General features: G+C 45.7%; 1 protein-coding gene across 4 annotated transcripts in view; it reads left to right on the top strand.

The window, feature by feature from the left end:
• GAS7 (growth arrest specific 7) overlaps nt 1–17562 on the top strand; it is a 111552-nt gene that overhangs the window by 17507 nt on the left and 76483 nt on the right. The gene's annotated exons all lie outside the window — the stretch shown is intronic.

The raw sequence follows: 17562 nt of genomic DNA, 5'->3' as shown, positions 1-17562 counted from the left end.
GACACTGTATGGCGGTATTATGTAGGCGCTGTATGGCGGTGTTATGTAGGTGCTGTATGGCGGTGTTATGTAGGCGCTGTATGGCGGTGTTATGTAGGCGCTGTATGGCGGTGTTATGTAGGCGCTGTATGGCGTTATGTAGGTGCTGTATGGCTGTGTTATGTAGGTACTGTATGGCGGTGTTATGTAGGCACTGTATGGCGGTGTTATGTAGGTGCTGTATTGCGGTGTTCTGTAGGAGCTGTATGGCGGTGTTATATAGGTGCTGTATGGCGGTGTTATGTAGGCGCTGTATGGCGGTGTTATGTAGGCGCTGTATGGCGGTGTTATGTAGGTGCTGTATGGCGGTGTTATGTAGGCGCTGTATGGCGGTGTTATGTAGGCACTGTATGGCGTTATGTGGGTGCTGTATGGCTGTGTTATGTAGGTACTGTATGGCGGTGTTATGTAGGCACTGTATGGCGGTGTTATGTAGGTGCTGTATTGCGGTGTTATGTAGGAGCTGTATGGCGGTGTTATGTAGGCACTGTATTGCGGTGTTATGTAGGAGCTGTATGGCGTTATATAGGTGCTGTATGGCGGTGTTATGTAGGCGCTGTATGGCGGTGTTATGTAGGCGCTGTATGGCGGTGTTATGTAGGCGCTGTATGGCGGTGTTATGTAGGTGCTGTATGGCGGTGTTATGTAGGCGCTGTATGGCGGTGTTATGTAGGCACTGTATGGCGTTATGTAGGTGCTGTATGGCTGTGTTATGTAGGTACTGTATGGCGGTGTTATGTAGGCACTGTATGGCGGTGTTATGTAGGTGCTGTATTGCGGTGTTATGTAGGAGCTGTATGGCGGTGTTATGTAGGCACTGTATTGCGGTGTTATGTAGGAGCTGTATGGCGTTATATAGGTGCTGTATGGCGGTGTTATGTAGGCGCTGTATGGCGGTGTTATGTAGGCGCTGTATGGCGGTGTTATGTAGGCGCTGTATGGCGGTGTTATGTAGGCGCTGTATGGCGGTGTTATGTAGGCGCTGTATGGCGATGTTATGTAGGCGCTGTATGGCGGTATGGCGGTGTTATGTAGGCACTGTATGGCGGTGTTATGTAGGTGCTGTATGGCGGTGTTATATGTAGGCGCTGTATGGCGGTGTTATGTAGGCACTGTATGACGCTGTTATGTAGGCGCTGTATGGCAGTGTTATGTAGGTTTTTCATTACACCCTCCTGATCTCACAGATTCATTTTCACAAGATTTTATTTATGAATCTCCATAATGGCCGCAGCGGTTTCCTCGGCTTTTTTCTCAGTTGATGATTTCTCTGCCGCTCATGAGGAAGTTTCTCTAGCAGATACTAAGAATTTGGGAAGGAAATCAGCAGCTGGTGATGGCGGAGGCCGAGCTGCTGCTGCCGTAATCTTCGTTCTGGGGTATGTTCTCAGTGACCAGAACAGGAACCATCAGATGGAGGAGACAGTCAGGAGGTAGGAGGGGCGGGGGTCTGACATCCTCAGATATGGGGCCCATCATAATCCCCCCCAGGGAGAGCACAGAACAATCACAGCAGGAAGCAGCGCAGGTTATAGGGGCGAAACCCGAAAATGACCCCAATGTCATCTACTGTCACTGCTCAATGGTTACATCAGGGGACCAAAAATACGGTACCCAGAATCCCCCACCGAGCCGTGTATCTAATCCTCTCCTGTGTGATACTGACTGCTGAGCCGTGTATCTAATCCTCTCCTGTGATACTGACTGCTGAGCCCTGTATCTAATCCTCTCCTTGTGTGATACTGACTGCTGAGCCGTGTATCTAATCCTATCCTGTGATACTGACTGCTGAGCCCTGTATCTAATCCTCTCCTTGTGTGATACTGACTGCTGAGCCGTGTATCTAATCCTCTCCTGTGATACTGACTGCTGAGCCCTGTATCTAATCCTCTCCTTGTGTGATACTGACTGCTGAGCCGTGTATCTAATCCTCTCCTGTGTGATACTGACTGCTGAGCCCTGTATCTAATCCTCTCCTTGTGTGATACTGACTGCTGAGCCCTGTATCTAATCCTCTCGTGTGATACTGACTGCTGAGCCGTGTATCTAATCCTCTCCTGTGTGATACTGACTGCTGAGCCGTGTATCTAATCCTCTCCTGTGTGATACTGACTGCTGAGCCGTGTATCTAATCATCTCCTGTGTGATACTGACTGCTGAGCCGTGTATCTAATCCTCTCGTGTGATACTGACTGCTGAGCCGTGTATCTAATCCTATCCTGTGTGATACTGACTGCTGAGCCGTGTATCTAATCCTATCCTGTGTGATACTGACTGCTGAGCCGTGTATCTAATCCTCTCCTGTGTGATACTGACCGCTGAGCCGTGTATCTAATCCTATCCTGTGTGATACTGACCGCTGAGCCGTGTATCTAATCCTATCCTGTGTGATACTGACTGCTGAGCCGTGTATCTAATCCTCTCCTGTGTGATACTGACTGCTGAGCCGTGTATCTAATTTTCTCCTGTGTGATACTGACCGCTGAGCCGTGTATCTAATCCTATCCTGTGTGATACTGTCTGCTGAGCCGTGTATCAAATCCTCTCCTGTGTGATACTGACTGCTGAGCCGTGTATCTAATCCTATCCTGTGTGATACCGACTGCTGAGCCGTGTATCTAATCCTCTCCTGTGTGATACTGACTGCTGAGCCGTGCACCTAATCCTATCCTGTATGATACTGACTGCTGAGCCGTGTATCTAATCCTCTCCTGTGTGATACTGACTGCTGAGCCGTGTATCTAATCCTATCCTGTGTGATACTGACTGCTGAGCCGTGTATCTAATCCTCTCCTGTGTGATACTGACTGCTGAGCCGTGTATCTAATCCTCTCCTGTGTGATACTGACTGCTGAGCCGTGTATCTAATCCTCTCCTGTGTGATACTGTGCTGAGCCGTGTATCTAATCCTATCCTGTGTGATACTGACTGCTGAGCCGTGTATCTAATCCTATCCTGTGTGATACTGACTGCTGAGCCGTGTATCTAATCCGTCTGATTCAGCTGTGGCTTTGCTCCTTGTGGTTCGGAGGATGAGGCTTTGGTTCCCGTTCCTCGGCCTCAGTGATGCTGGGAGTTGTGGTTCTTCTCGCTCTGACGTCACTTCTGCCTTTTTCTGATTTGAGCTCTATTGTTGCTGAAAACAAGAAGGTTCAGACAAATGTGAAAGTGAAATTCTGAGGTCGTGTCACTATCGGAGCGTTAGAAGAGGCTGATAAGTCATACAATGCCTTGAAAATGTTTTCACACCCCGTGAACTTTTCCACATTTTTTACACTCACAAACTTAAATGTATTTTTGTGGATTTTCTGTGATACCGACACTAAGCAACAAGTATGTGACGTGTAAAGGAAATGATACCGGGTGTACTCAATATTTTACCATTCTAAATCTGAACATTAGTATTCACTCCCTGTAGTTTGATGCCCTTGAATGAAATCCTGAATGACCAATCGCCCCCAGAAGCCACATCATTAGCACATTGCGCCCCCCTGGGTGTGGTTCCTACTCAGTATAACTACAGCTGTTCTGTGATGACCGCAGAGGTTTGTGTGAGAACATCAGGGATCAATCACCATCAAGAAAACCAAGGAGCCCACCAGTCATGTCAGGGATAAAGTGGTGGAGAAGAGGAAAGCGGGGTTAGATTATGGAGGCAAGGAAAGCGGAGTTAGGTTATGGAGAAGAGGAAAGCGTGGTTAGGTTATGGAGACAAGGAAAGCTGGGTTAGGTTGTGGAGAAGAGGAAATCGGGGTTTGGTCGTGGAGATGAGGAAAGCGTGGTTAGGTTATGGAGACAAGGAAAGCGGGGTTAGGTTATGGAGAAGAGGAAAAGGGGGTTAGGTTATGGAGAAGAGGAAAACGTGGTTAGGTTATGGAGGAGAGGAAAACGGGGTTAGGTTATGGAGAAGAGGAAAGCTGGGTTAGGTTGTGGAGAAGAGGAAAGCGGGGTTAGGTTATGGAGAAGAGAAAAGCTGGGTTAGGTTGTGGAGAAGAGAAAAGCGGGATTAGGTTATGGAGAAGAGGAAAGCTGGGTTAGTTCGTGGAGAAGAGGAAAAGCGGGTTAGGTTATAGAGAAGAGGAAAGCGGGTTAGGTTGTGGAGACAAGGAAAGCGGGGTTAGGTTGTGGAGACAAGGAAAGCGGGGTTAGGTTGTGGAGACAAGGAAATCGGGGTTAGGTTGTGGAGAAGAGGAAAGCGGGGTTAGGCTATGGAGAAGAGGAAAGCGGGGTTAGATTATGGAGAAGAGGAAAGCGGGGTTAGATTATGGAGAAGAGGAAATCTGGTTTAGGTTATGGAGATGAGGAAATCGGGTTTAGGTTATGGAGATGAGGAAAGCGTGGTTAGGTTATGGAGAAGAGGAAAGCTGGGTTAGGTTATGGAGAAGAGGAAAGCTGGGTTATGTTATGGAGAAGAGGAAAACGGGATTAGGTTGTGGAGAAGAGGAAAGCGGGGTTAGGCTATGGAGAAGAGGAAAGCGGGGTTAGGTCGTGGAGAAGAGGAAAGTGGGGTTAGGTTATGGAGAAGAGGAAAGCGGGGTTAGATTATGGAGAAGAGGAAAGCGGGGTTAGATTATGGAGAAGAGGAAATCTGGTTTAGGTTATGGAGATGAGGAAATCGGGTTTAGGTTATGGAGATGAGGAACGCGTGGTTAGGTTATGGAGAAGAGGAAAGCTGGGTTAGGTTATGGAGAAGAGGAAAGCTGGGTTATGTTATGGAGAAGAGGAAAACGGGATTAGGTTGTGGAGAAGAGGAAAGCGGGGTTAGGCTATGGAGAAGAGGAAAGCGGGGTTAGGTCGTGGAGAAGAGGAAAGTGGGGTTAGGTTATGGAGAAGAGGAAAGCGGGGTTAGATTATGGAGAAGAGGAAAGCGGGGTTAGGTTATGGAGAAGAGGAAAGCTGGGTTAGGTTATGGAGAAGAGGAAAACTGGATTAGGTTGTGGAGAAGAGGAAAGCGGGGTTAGGCTATGGAGAAGAGGAAAGCGGGGTTAGGTCGTGGAGAAGAGGAAAGCTGGGTTAAGTTGTGGGAAAGATGAAAGCGGGGTTATGTTATGGAGAAGAGGAAAGCTGGGTTATGTTGTGGGGAAAGATGAAAACGGGTTAGGTTATAAAAAAATAAAAGCAGCCCAAGCTCTGAACATCTCACGGAGCAGTGTGCAGTCCATCGTTCAAAAATGGAAGGAGTATGGCACAACTGCAAACCTACCAAGACATGGCGTCAGCTGAACTGCCATCCCAAGCAAGGAGAGCACTAATTAGAGAAGCAGCCAAGAGGCCCATGGTCACTGTGGAGGAGCTGCAGAGATCCACAGCCCTGGTGGGAGAATCTGTCCACAGGACAACTATTAGTCGTATACTCCACAAATCTGGCCTTTATGGGAGAATGGCTAGAAGAAAGGCATCGGAAGTCCCATGTAAAAGGGGGGGGGGACAGTGAGCATGTGGAAGAAGGTCCTCTGGTCAGATGAGACTGCAGGAGAACTTTTTAGGCTAAATGCTATATGTAACAGAAAACTGACTCTGCACATCACCTTGAAAACACCATCCCCACTGTCACACGTGGTGGAGGCAGCATACTGCTGTTGTGAAGCTTTTTTCAGCAGAGGCAGGAGTGCTGGTTAGAGAAGACGGATGGAACTAAATACAGGGCTATCTATTAGGAAAACCTGTTAGAGGCATTCAAAAATGTGGAAAAAGTTGATGGGGTGTGGAGACTTTTTCCGGGCACTGTATGATGTGATGTCGGGAGGTTGTAACGGGCCGGTGACTATAAACTTGGTTGTATTTTATGGGGGAAACGTTTCCGACAAACAGGAAGAGGAAACATATTTCATTGTATGGCCGTATTGTATTCTTACTAATGCATTAACACAAGGACCGAGTCGCCACCCTATGGAATATCCTGAGCCCAGATTTACATCGCCACCTAGCGTTACTATGTAAGAACTGCACAATGCTGCGAAAACTCACAAAAAGTGTCTACAATGGGGGGATTTAAAGAATATGCCATCATTTAATAAAGACTTGTCACCCAGCTGTCCCAGAAAGGTGTAATACAATTCTCAGCCCACGGTGGAGTTCCCCTTTAAGTGAGGGTAAGGTATGTGAGATGACACCAAAAGGACTGATTGCAATACCAACAACAGACAAAGGTGGAGCGGCTTTTGGATCAAAGGCTATTTTGTTTCTGTAATCTGACACTGCCCCTTTAAGGAAGCGTGTGGAGTCTTTGCTGGTTAGAGCCCCACTTTAATTCCAGTAGTAAGTCAGTCCTGATGTGAGCGGCTGCTTCCTGTCCTGCTGTGGTGGGAAGTTCAGGGATCACTTCAGGCGCAACATCATGTGCGGATCCATAAAAATCTAGCTGCTGTCCTCCGTCGACCCCTAGATAGCGGTAAATAATAATACAGGGCTTGCAACAATTGTATCCAGTGTAGACCATGCTCTTTGAGCTGAAGATCCAAAGAAATATATTGTATCCATGGTAAACAATGCTCTATGAGCTGAATATCCAGGGAGATACATTGTATCCAGTATGAACAATGCTCTGTAAGCTTAATATCTAGGACGATACATTGTATCCACTGTAGACAATGCTCTGTGAGCTGAATATCCTGGAAGATGCATTGTATCCAGTGTAGACCATGCTCTGTGAGCTGAATATCCAAGGAAATATATTGTATCCATGGTAACCCATGGTTTGTGAGCTGAATATCCAGGGAGTTACATTGTATCCAGTGTGAACAATGCTCTGTGAGCTTAATATCTAGGATGATAACTTGTACCCTGTGTAGACAATGCTCTGTAAGCTGAATATCCCATAAGATACATTGTATCCAGTGTACACAATGCTCTGTGAGCTGAATATCCAGGAAGATAACTTGTGTCCAGTGTAGACAATGCTCTGTGAGCTGAATATCTAGGAAGATAACTTGTATCCACTGTAGACAATGCTCTGTGAGCTTAATATCCAGGAAGATGCATTGAATCCAATGTGGACAATGCTCTGTGAGCTGAATATCCCAGAAGGTACATTGTATCCAGTGTACACAATGCTCTGTGAGCTGAATATCCCAGAGGATGCATTGTATCCAGTGTAGGCAATGCTCTGAGAGCTGAATATCCCAGAAGATGCATTGTATCCAATGTAGACAATGCTCTGTGAGCTGAATATCCCAATAGATACATTGTATCCAGTGTACACAATGCTCTGTGAGTGAAATATCCCAGAAGATACATTGTATCCATGGTAAACAATGCTCTGTGAGCTGAATATCCAGGGAAATAAATTGTATCCATGGTAAACAATGCTCTATGAGCTGAATATCCAGGGAGAGATACATTGTATCCAGTATGAACTATGCTCTATGAGCTGAATATCTAGGAAGATAACTTGTACCCTGTGTAGACAATGCTCTGTGAGCTGAATATCCAGGAAGACACATTGTGTCCAGTGTAGACAATGCTCTGTGAGCTGAATATCCTGGAAGATGCATTTTATCCAGTGTAGACAATGCTCTGTGAGCTGAATATCCCAGAAGATACATTGTATCCAGTGTAGACCATGCTCTGTGAGCTGAATATCCCAGAAGATGCATTGTATCCATGGTAAACAATGCTCTATGAGCTGATTATCCAGGGAGATAAATTGTATCCATGGTAAACAATGCTCTATGAGCTGATTACCCAGGGAGATACATAGTATCCAGTATGCACAATGCTCTTTGTGCTTAATATCTAGGAAGATAACTTGTACTCTGTGTAGACAATGCTCTGTAAGCTGAATATCGAGGAAGATAACGTGTATCCAGTATAGACAATGCTGTGTGAGCTGAATATCCTGGAAGATGCATTGTATCCAGTGTAGACCATGCACTGTGAGCTGAATATCCCAGAAGATACATTGCATCAAGTGAACACAATGCTCTGTGAGCTGAATATTCCAGAAGATGCATTGTACCCAGTGTAGACAATGCTCTGTGAGCTGAATATTCCAGAAGATGCATTGTATCCAGTGTAGACAATGCTCTCTGAGCTGAATATCCCAGAAGATGCATTGTATCCAGTGTAGACAATGCTCTGTGAGCTGAATATCCCAGAAGATGCATTGTATCCAGTGTAGACAATGCTCTGTGAGCTGAATATCCCAGAAGACGCATTGTATTCAGTGTAGACAATGCTCTTTGAGCTGAATATCCCAGAAGATGCATTGTATCCAGTGTAGACAATGCTCTGTGAGCTGAATATCCCAGAAGACGCATTGTATTCAGTGTAGACAATGCTCTGTGAGCTGAATATCCCAGAAGATGCATTGTATCCAGTGTAGACAATGCTATGTGAGCTGAATAACCCAGAAGATGCATTGTATCCAGTGTAGACAATGCTCTGTGAGCTGAATATCCCAGAAGATGCATTGTATCCAGTGTAGACAATGCTCTGTGAGCTGAATATTCCAGAAGATGCATTGTATCCGTTCATCCACCTGTGAAGTTGCTACAATTGTGAGGATCAGGACTCCAGAGCATGGGCCGGGGGTGCCCGCTCTATTTATAGGCTGAGATACCCCAGAGCCCTCGTCTATAGGGGCAGTCGGGCCATTATTGCGTTATTACGCTCCGGGGTCGGGGGAGGGGGGGGGCTCAAACCATGCAGGAATGTGAAGAGCAAAGAAATAATAGGAAATTGTTCTCTGTGTTGTGAAATCTCAGGATCTAGAAAGAATGAGCTCATGGGGCGACCAGTTCCCAGACTGACTCACTAGGTAAACAGCGCAGCGGCCGCACCGGGGGGGGGGGGGGGGGGGGAGATGGAGGTGCAGAAATACTGGGGAGATGAGTCCGAGGGGCGGGGCTGACAACTAGCAGGGATAGATGAGGGGCTGTGGGGTGAGGGTCTATTCTGCGTCACCTCCATATACTGCTGACCCCAATTACCTTCAGAAAGGCCGCCCTACAAAATATGGGGAAGAAAACCTCCCTGGTCCTCTAGGGATCCTCCTCCTCCACCCTGCACAGTACCACTCCTCCTGTATATATATACTGCACAGTACCACTCCTCCTGTGTGTGTGTGTGTGTGTATATATATATATGTGTGTGTGTATGTATGTGTGTGTATATATATATATATATATATATATATATATATATATATATATATATATATATATATATATATATATATATATATATACATACTGCACAGTACCACTCCTCCTGTATATATACACTGCACAGTACCACTCCTCCTGTATATATATACTGCACAGTACCGCTCCTCCTGTATATATACACTGCACAGTACCACTCCTCCTGTCCTGTATATATACACTGCACAGTACCACTCCTCCTGTCCTGTATATATACACTGCACAGTACCACTCCTCCTGTCCTGTATATATACACTGCACAGTACCACTCCTCCTGTCCTGTATATATACACTGCACAGTACCACTCCTCCTGTCCTGTATATACACTGCACAGTACCACTCCTCCTGTCCTGTATATATACACTGCACAGTACCACTCCTCCTGTCCTGTATATATACACTGCACAGTACCACTCCTCCTGTCCTGTATATATACACTGCACAGTACCACTCCCCCTGTCCTGTATATATACACTGCACAGTACCACTCCTCCTGTCCTGTATATATACACTGCACAGTACCACTCCTCCTGTCCTGTATATATACACTGCACAGTACCACTCCCCCTGTCCTGTATATATACACTGCACAGTACCACTCCCCCTGTCCTGTATATATACACTGCACAGTACCACTCCTCCTGTCCTGTATATATACACTGCACAGTACCACTCCTCCTGTCCTGTATATATACACTGCACAGTACCACTCCTCCTGTCCTGTATATATACACTGCACAGTACCACTCCTCCTGTATATATACACTGCACAGTACCGCTCCTCCTGTCCTGTATATATACACTGCACAGTACCACTCCTCCTGTCCTGTATATATACACTGCACAGTACCACTTCTCCTGTCCTGTATATATACACTGCACAGTACCACTCCTCCTGTATATATACACTGCACAGTACCGCTCCTCCTGTCCTGTATATATACACTGCACAGTACCACTCCTCCTGTATATATACACTGCACAGTACCACTCCTCCTGTCCTGTATATATACACTGCACAGTACCACTCCTCCTCTATATATACATTGCACAGTACCACTCCTCCTGTCCTGTATATATACACTGCACAGTACCACTCCTCCTCTATATATACATTGCACAGTACCGCTCCTCCTGTCCTGTATATATACACTGCACAGTACCACTCCTCCTCTATATATACATTGCACAGTACCACTCCTCCTCTATATATACACTGCACAATACCGCTCCTCCTGTCCTGTATATATACACTGCACAGTACCACTCCTCCTCTATATATACACTGCACAATACCGCTCCTCCTGTCCTGTATATATACACTGCACAGTACCGCTCCTCCTGTCCTGTATATATACACTGCACAATACCACTCCTCCTCTATATGTACACTGCACAGCACCACTCCTCCTGTCCTGTATATATACACTGCACAGTACCGCTCCTCCTGTATATATACATTGTACAGTACCACTCCTCCTGTCCTGTATATATACACTGCACAGTACCACTCCTCCTGTCCTGTATATATACACTGCACAGTACCGCTCCTCCTCTATATATACATTGCACAGTACCGCTCCTCCTGTCCTGTATATATATGCACTGCACAATACCGCTCCTCCTGTCCTGTATATATACACTGCACAGTACCGCTCCTCCTGTATATATACATTGCACAGTACCACTCCTCCTGTCCTGTATATATACACTGCACAGTACCACTCCTCCTGTCCTGTATATATATACTGCACAGTACCACTCCTCCTCTATATATACATTGCACAGTACCACTCTTCCTGTCCTGTATATATACACTGCACAATACCGCTCCTCCTGTCCTGTATATATACACTGCACAGTACCGCTCCTCCTGTATATATACATTGCACAGTACCACTCCTCCTGTCCTGTATATATACACTGCACAGTACCACTCCTCCTGTCCTGTATATATACACTGCACAGTACCACTCCTCCTGTCCTGTATATATACACTGCACCGTACCACTCCTCCTGTCCTGTATATATACACTGCACAGTACCACTCCTCCTGTCCTGTATATATACACTGCACAGTACCACTCCTCCTGTCCTGTATATATACACTGCACAGTACCACTCCTCCTGTCCTGTATATATACACTGCACAGTACCGCTCCTCCTCTATATATACATTGCACAGTACCACTCCTCCTGTCCTGTATATATACACTGCACAGTACCACTCCTCCTGTCCTGTATATATACACTGCACAGTACCATTCCTCCCGTCCTGTATATATACACTGCACAGTACCACTCCTCCTGTCCTGTATATATACACTGCACAGTACCGCTCCTCCTCTATATATACATTGCACAGTACCACTCCTCCTGTCCTGTATATATACACTGCACAGTACCACTCCTCCTGTCCTGTATATATACACTGCACAGTACCACTCCTCCTGTATATATACACTGCACAGTAACACTCCTCCTGTCCTGTATATATACACTGCTCAGTACCATTCCTCCTGTCCTGTATATATACACTGCACAGTATCACTCCTCCTGTCCTGTATATATACACTGCACAGTACCATTCCTCCCGTCCTGTATATATACACTGCACAGTACCACTCCTCCCGTCCTGTATATATACACTGCACAGTACCACTCCTCCTGTCCTGTATATACACACTGCACAGTACCACTCCTCCTGTATATATACACTGCACAGTACCACTCCTCCTGTCCTGTATATATACACTGCACAGTACCACTCCTCCTGTCCTGTATATATACACTGCACAGTACCGCTCCTCCTCTATATATACATTGCACAGTACCACTCCTCCTGTCCTGTATATATACACTGCACAGTACCACTCCTCCTGTCCTGTATATATACACTGCACAGTACCACTCCTCCTGTATATATACACTGCACAGTAACACTCCTCCTGTCCTGTATATATACACTGCTCAGTACCATTCCTCCTGTCCTGTATATATACACTGCACAGTACCACTCCTCCTGTCCTGTATATATACACTGCACAGTACCATTCCTCCCGTCCTGTATATATACACTGCACAGTACCACTCCTCCTGTCCTGTATATATACACTGCACAGTACCACTCCTCCCGTCCTGTATATATACACTGCACAGTACCACTCCTCCTGTCCTGTATATATACACTGCACAGTACCACTCCTCCTGTATATATACACTGCACAGTACCACTCCTCCTGTCCTGTATATATACACTGCACAGTACCACTCCTCCTGTCCTGTATATATACACTGCACAGTACCGCTCCTCCTCTATATATACATTGCACAGTACCACTCCTCCTGTCCTGTATATATACACTGCACAGTACCACTCCTCCTGTATATATACACTGCACAGTAACACTCCTCCTGTCCTGTATATATACACTGCTCAGTACCATTCCTCCTGTCCTGTATATATACACTGCACAGTACCACTCCTCCTGTCCTGTATATATACACTGCACAGTACCATTCCTCCCGTCCTGTATATATACACTGCACAGTACCACTCCTCCCGTCCTGTATATATACACTGCACAGTACCACTCCTCCTGTCCTGTATATATACACTGCACAGTACCACTCCTCCTGTATATATACACTGCACAGTACCACTCCTCCTGTCCTGTATATATACACTGCACAGCACCACTCCTCCTGTCCTGTATATATACACTGCACAGTACCACTCCTCCTGTCCTGTATATATACACTGCACAGTACCACTCCTCCTGTCCTGTATATATACACTGCACAGTACCACTCCTCCTGTCCTGTATATATACACTGCACAGTACCACTCCTCCTGTCCTGTATATATACACTGCACAGTACCACTCCTCCCGTCCTGTATATATACACTGCACAGTACCACTCCTCCCGTCCTGTATATATACACTGCACAGTACCACTCCTCCTGTCCTGTATATATACACTGCACAGTACCACTCCTCCTGTCCTGTATATATACACTGCACAGTACCACTCCTCCTGTATATATACACTGCACAGTACCACTCCTCCTGTCCTGTATATATACACTGCACAGCACCACTCCTCCTGTCCTGTATATATACACTGCACAGTACCACTCCTCCTGTCCTGTATATATACACTGCACAGTACCACTCCTCCTGTCCTGTATATATACACTGCACAGTACCACTCCTCCTGTCCTGTATATATACACTGCACAGCACCACTCCTCCCGTCCTGTATATATACACTGCACAGTACCACTCCTCCTGTCCTGTATATATACACTGCACAGCACCACTCCTCCCGTCCTGTATATATACACTGCACAGTACCACTCCTCCTGTATATATACACTGCACAGTACCACTCCTCCTCTATATATACAGTGGGGCAAAAAAGTATTTAGTCAGTCAGCAATAGTGCAAGTTCCACCACTTAAAAAGATGAGAGGCGTCTGTAATTTACATCATAGGTAGACCTCAACTATGGGAGACAAACTGAGAAAAAAAAATCCAGAAAATCACATTGTCTGTTTTTTTAACAATTTATTTGCATATTATGGTGGAAAATAAGTATTTGGTCGTCAGAAACAAACAATCAAGATTTCTGGCTCTCACAGACCTGTAACTTCTTCTTTAAGAGTCTCCTCTTTCCTCCACTCATTACCTGTAGTAATGGCACCTGTTTAAACTTGTTATCAGTATAAAAAGACACCTGTGCACACCCTCAAACAGTCTGACTCCAAACTCCACTATGGTGAAGACCAAAGAGCTGTCAAAGGACACCAGAAACAAAATTGTAGCCCTGCACCAGGCTGGGAAGACTGAATCTGCAATAGCCAACCAGCTGGGAGTGAAGAAATCAACAGTGGGAGCAATAATTAGAAAATGGAAGACATACAAGACCACTGATAATCTCCCTCGATCTGGGGCTCCACGCAAAATCCCACCCCGTGGGGTCAGAATGATCACAAGAACGGTGAGCAAAAATCCCAGAACCACGCGGGGGGAACTAGTGAATGAACTGCAGAGAGCTGGGACCAATGTAACAAGGCCTACCATAAGTAACACACTACGCCACCATGGACTCAGATCCTGCAGTGCCAGACGTGTCCCACTGCTTAAGCCAGTGCATGTCCGGGCCCGTCTGAAGTTTGCTAGAGAGCATTTGGATGATCCAGAGGAGTTTTGGGAGAATGTCCTATGGTCTGATGAAACCAAACTGGAACTGTTTGGTAGAAACACAACTTGTCGTGTTTGGAGGAAAAAGAATACTGAGTTGCATCCATCAAACACCATACCTACTGTAAAGCATGGTGGTGGAAACATCATGCTTTGGGGCTGTTTCTCTGCAAAGGGGCCAGGACGACTGATCCGGGTACATGAAAGAATGAATGGGGCCATGTATTGTGAGATTTTGAGTGCAAACCTCCTTCCATCAGCAAGGGCATTGAAGATGAAACGTGGCTGGGTCTTTCAACATGACAATGATCCAAAGCACACCGCCAGGGCAACGAAGGAGTGGCTTCGTAAGAAGCATTTCAAGGTCCTGGAGTGGCCTAGCCAGTCTCCAGATCTCAACCCTATAGAAAACCTTTGGAGGGAGTTGAAAGTCCGTGTTGCCAAGCGAAAAGCCAAAAACATCACTGCTCTAGAGGAGATCTGCATGGAGGAATGGGCCAACATACCAACAACAGTGTGTGGCAACCTTGTGAAGACTTACAGAAAACGTTTGACCTCTGTCATTGCCAACAAAGGATATATTACAAAGTATTGAGATGAAATTTTGTTTCTGACCAAATACTTATTTTCCACCATAATATGCAAATAAATTGTTAAAAAAACAGACAATGTGATTTTCTGGATTTTTTTTCTCAGTTTGTCTCCCATAGTTGAGGTCTACCTATGATGTAAATTACAGACGCCTCTCATCTTTTTAAGTGGTGGAACTTGCACTATTGCTGACTGACTAAATACTTTTTTGCCCCACTGTACATTGCACAGTACCACTCCTCCTGTCCTATATATATATACACTGCACAGTACCACTCCTCCTGTCCTGTATATATACACTGCACAGTACCACTCCTCCTGTCCTGTATATATACACTGCACAGTACCACTCCTCCTGTCCTGTATATATACACTGCACAGCACCACTCCTCCTGTCCTGTATATATACACTGCACAGTACCACTCCTCCTGTCCTGTATATATACACTGCACAGCACCACTCCTCCTGTCCTGTATATATACACTGCACAGTACCACTCCTCCTGTCCTGTATATATACACTGCACAGTACCACTCCTCCTGTCCTGTATATATACACTGCACAGTACCACTCCTCCTATCCTGTATATATACACTGCACAGTACCACTCCTCCTGTCCTGTATATATACACTGCACAGTACCACTCCTCCTGTCCTGTATATATACACTGCACAGCACCACTCCTCCTGTCCTGTATATATACACTGCACAGTACCACTCCTCCTGTCCTGTATATATACACTGCACAGTACCACTCCTCCTGTATATATACACTGCACAGTAACACTTCTCCTGTCCTGTATATATACACTGCACAGTACCACTCCTCCTGTCCTGTATATATACACTGCACAGTACCACTCCTCCTGTATATATACACTGCACAGTACCACTCCTCCTGTCCTGTTTATATACACTGCACAGCACCACTCCTCCTGTCCTGTATATATACACTGCACAGTACCACTCCTCCTGTCCTGTATATATACACTGCACAGTACCACTCCTCCTGTCCTGTATATATACACTGCACAGTACCACTCCTCCTGTCCTGTATATATACACTGCACAGTACCACTCCTCCTGTCCTGTATATATACACTACACAGTACCACTCCTCCTGTCCTGTATATATACACTGCACAGTACCACTCCTCCTGTATATATACACTGCACAGTACCACTCCTCCTGTCCTGTATATATACACTGCACAGCACCACTCCTCCTGTCCTGTATATATACACTGCACAGTACCACTCCTCCTGTATATATACACTGCACAGTACCACTCCTCCTGTATATATACACTGCACAGTAACACTCCTCCTGTCCTGTATATATATATATATATACACTGCACAGTACCATTCCTCCTGTCCTGTATATATACACTGCACAGTACCACTCCTCCTGTCCTGTATATATACACTGCACAGTACCACTCCTCCTGTCCTGTATATATACACTGCACAGTACCACTCCTCCTGTATATATACACTGCACAGTACCACTCCTCCTGTCCTGTATATATACACTGCACAGTACCACTCCTCCTGTATATATACACTGCACAGTACCATTCCTCCTGTCCTGTATATATACACTGCACAGTACCACTCCTCCCGTCCTGTATATATACACTGCACAGTACCACTCCTCCTGTCCTGTATATATACACTGCACAGTACCACTTCTCCTGTCCTGTATATACACACTGCACAGTACCACTTCTCCTGTCCTGTATATATACACTGCACAGTACCACTCCTCCTGTCCTGTATATACACACTGCACAGTACCACTCCTCCTGTCCTGTATATATACACTGCACAGTACCACTCCTCCTGTCCTGTATATACACACTGCACAGTACCACTCCTCCTGTCCTGTATATATACACTGCACAGTACCGCTCCTCCTGTCCTGTATATACACACTGCACAGTACCGCTCCTCCTGTCCTGTATATATACACTGCACAGTACCGCTCCTCCTGTCCTGTATATATACACTGCACAGTACCACTCCTCCTGTCCTGTATATATACACTGCACAGTACCACTCCTCCTGTCCTGTATATATACACTACACAGTACCACTCCTCCTGTCCTGTATATATACACTGCACAGTACCACTCCTCCTGTATATATACACTGCACAGTACCACTCCTCCTGTCCTGTATATATACACTGCACAGCACCACTCCTCCTGTCCTGTATATATACACTGCACAGTACCACTCCTCCTGTATATATACACTGCACAGTACCTCTCCTCCTGTATATATACACTGCACAGTAACACTCCTCCTGTCCTGTATATATATATATACACTGCACAGTACCATTCCTCCTGTCCTGTATATATACACTGCACAGTACCACTCCTCCTGTCCTGTATATATACACTGCACAGTACCACTCCTCCTGTATATATACACTGCACAGTACCATTCCTCCTATCCTGTATATGTACACTGCACAGTACCACTCCTCCTGTATATATACAATGCACAGTACCACTCCTCCTATCCTGTATATGTACACTGCACAGTACCACTCCTCCTGTATATATACA

This window comes from Ranitomeya imitator, chromosome 2 (assembly GCF_032444005.1).
Source record: "Ranitomeya imitator isolate aRanImi1 chromosome 2, aRanImi1.pri, whole genome shotgun sequence".
NCBI lineage: Eukaryota > Metazoa > Chordata > Amphibia > Anura > Dendrobatidae > Ranitomeya > Ranitomeya imitator.
The sequence above is the reverse complement of the archived record's forward strand: the minus strand, read 5'-3'. Positions and strand labels throughout refer to the sequence as shown.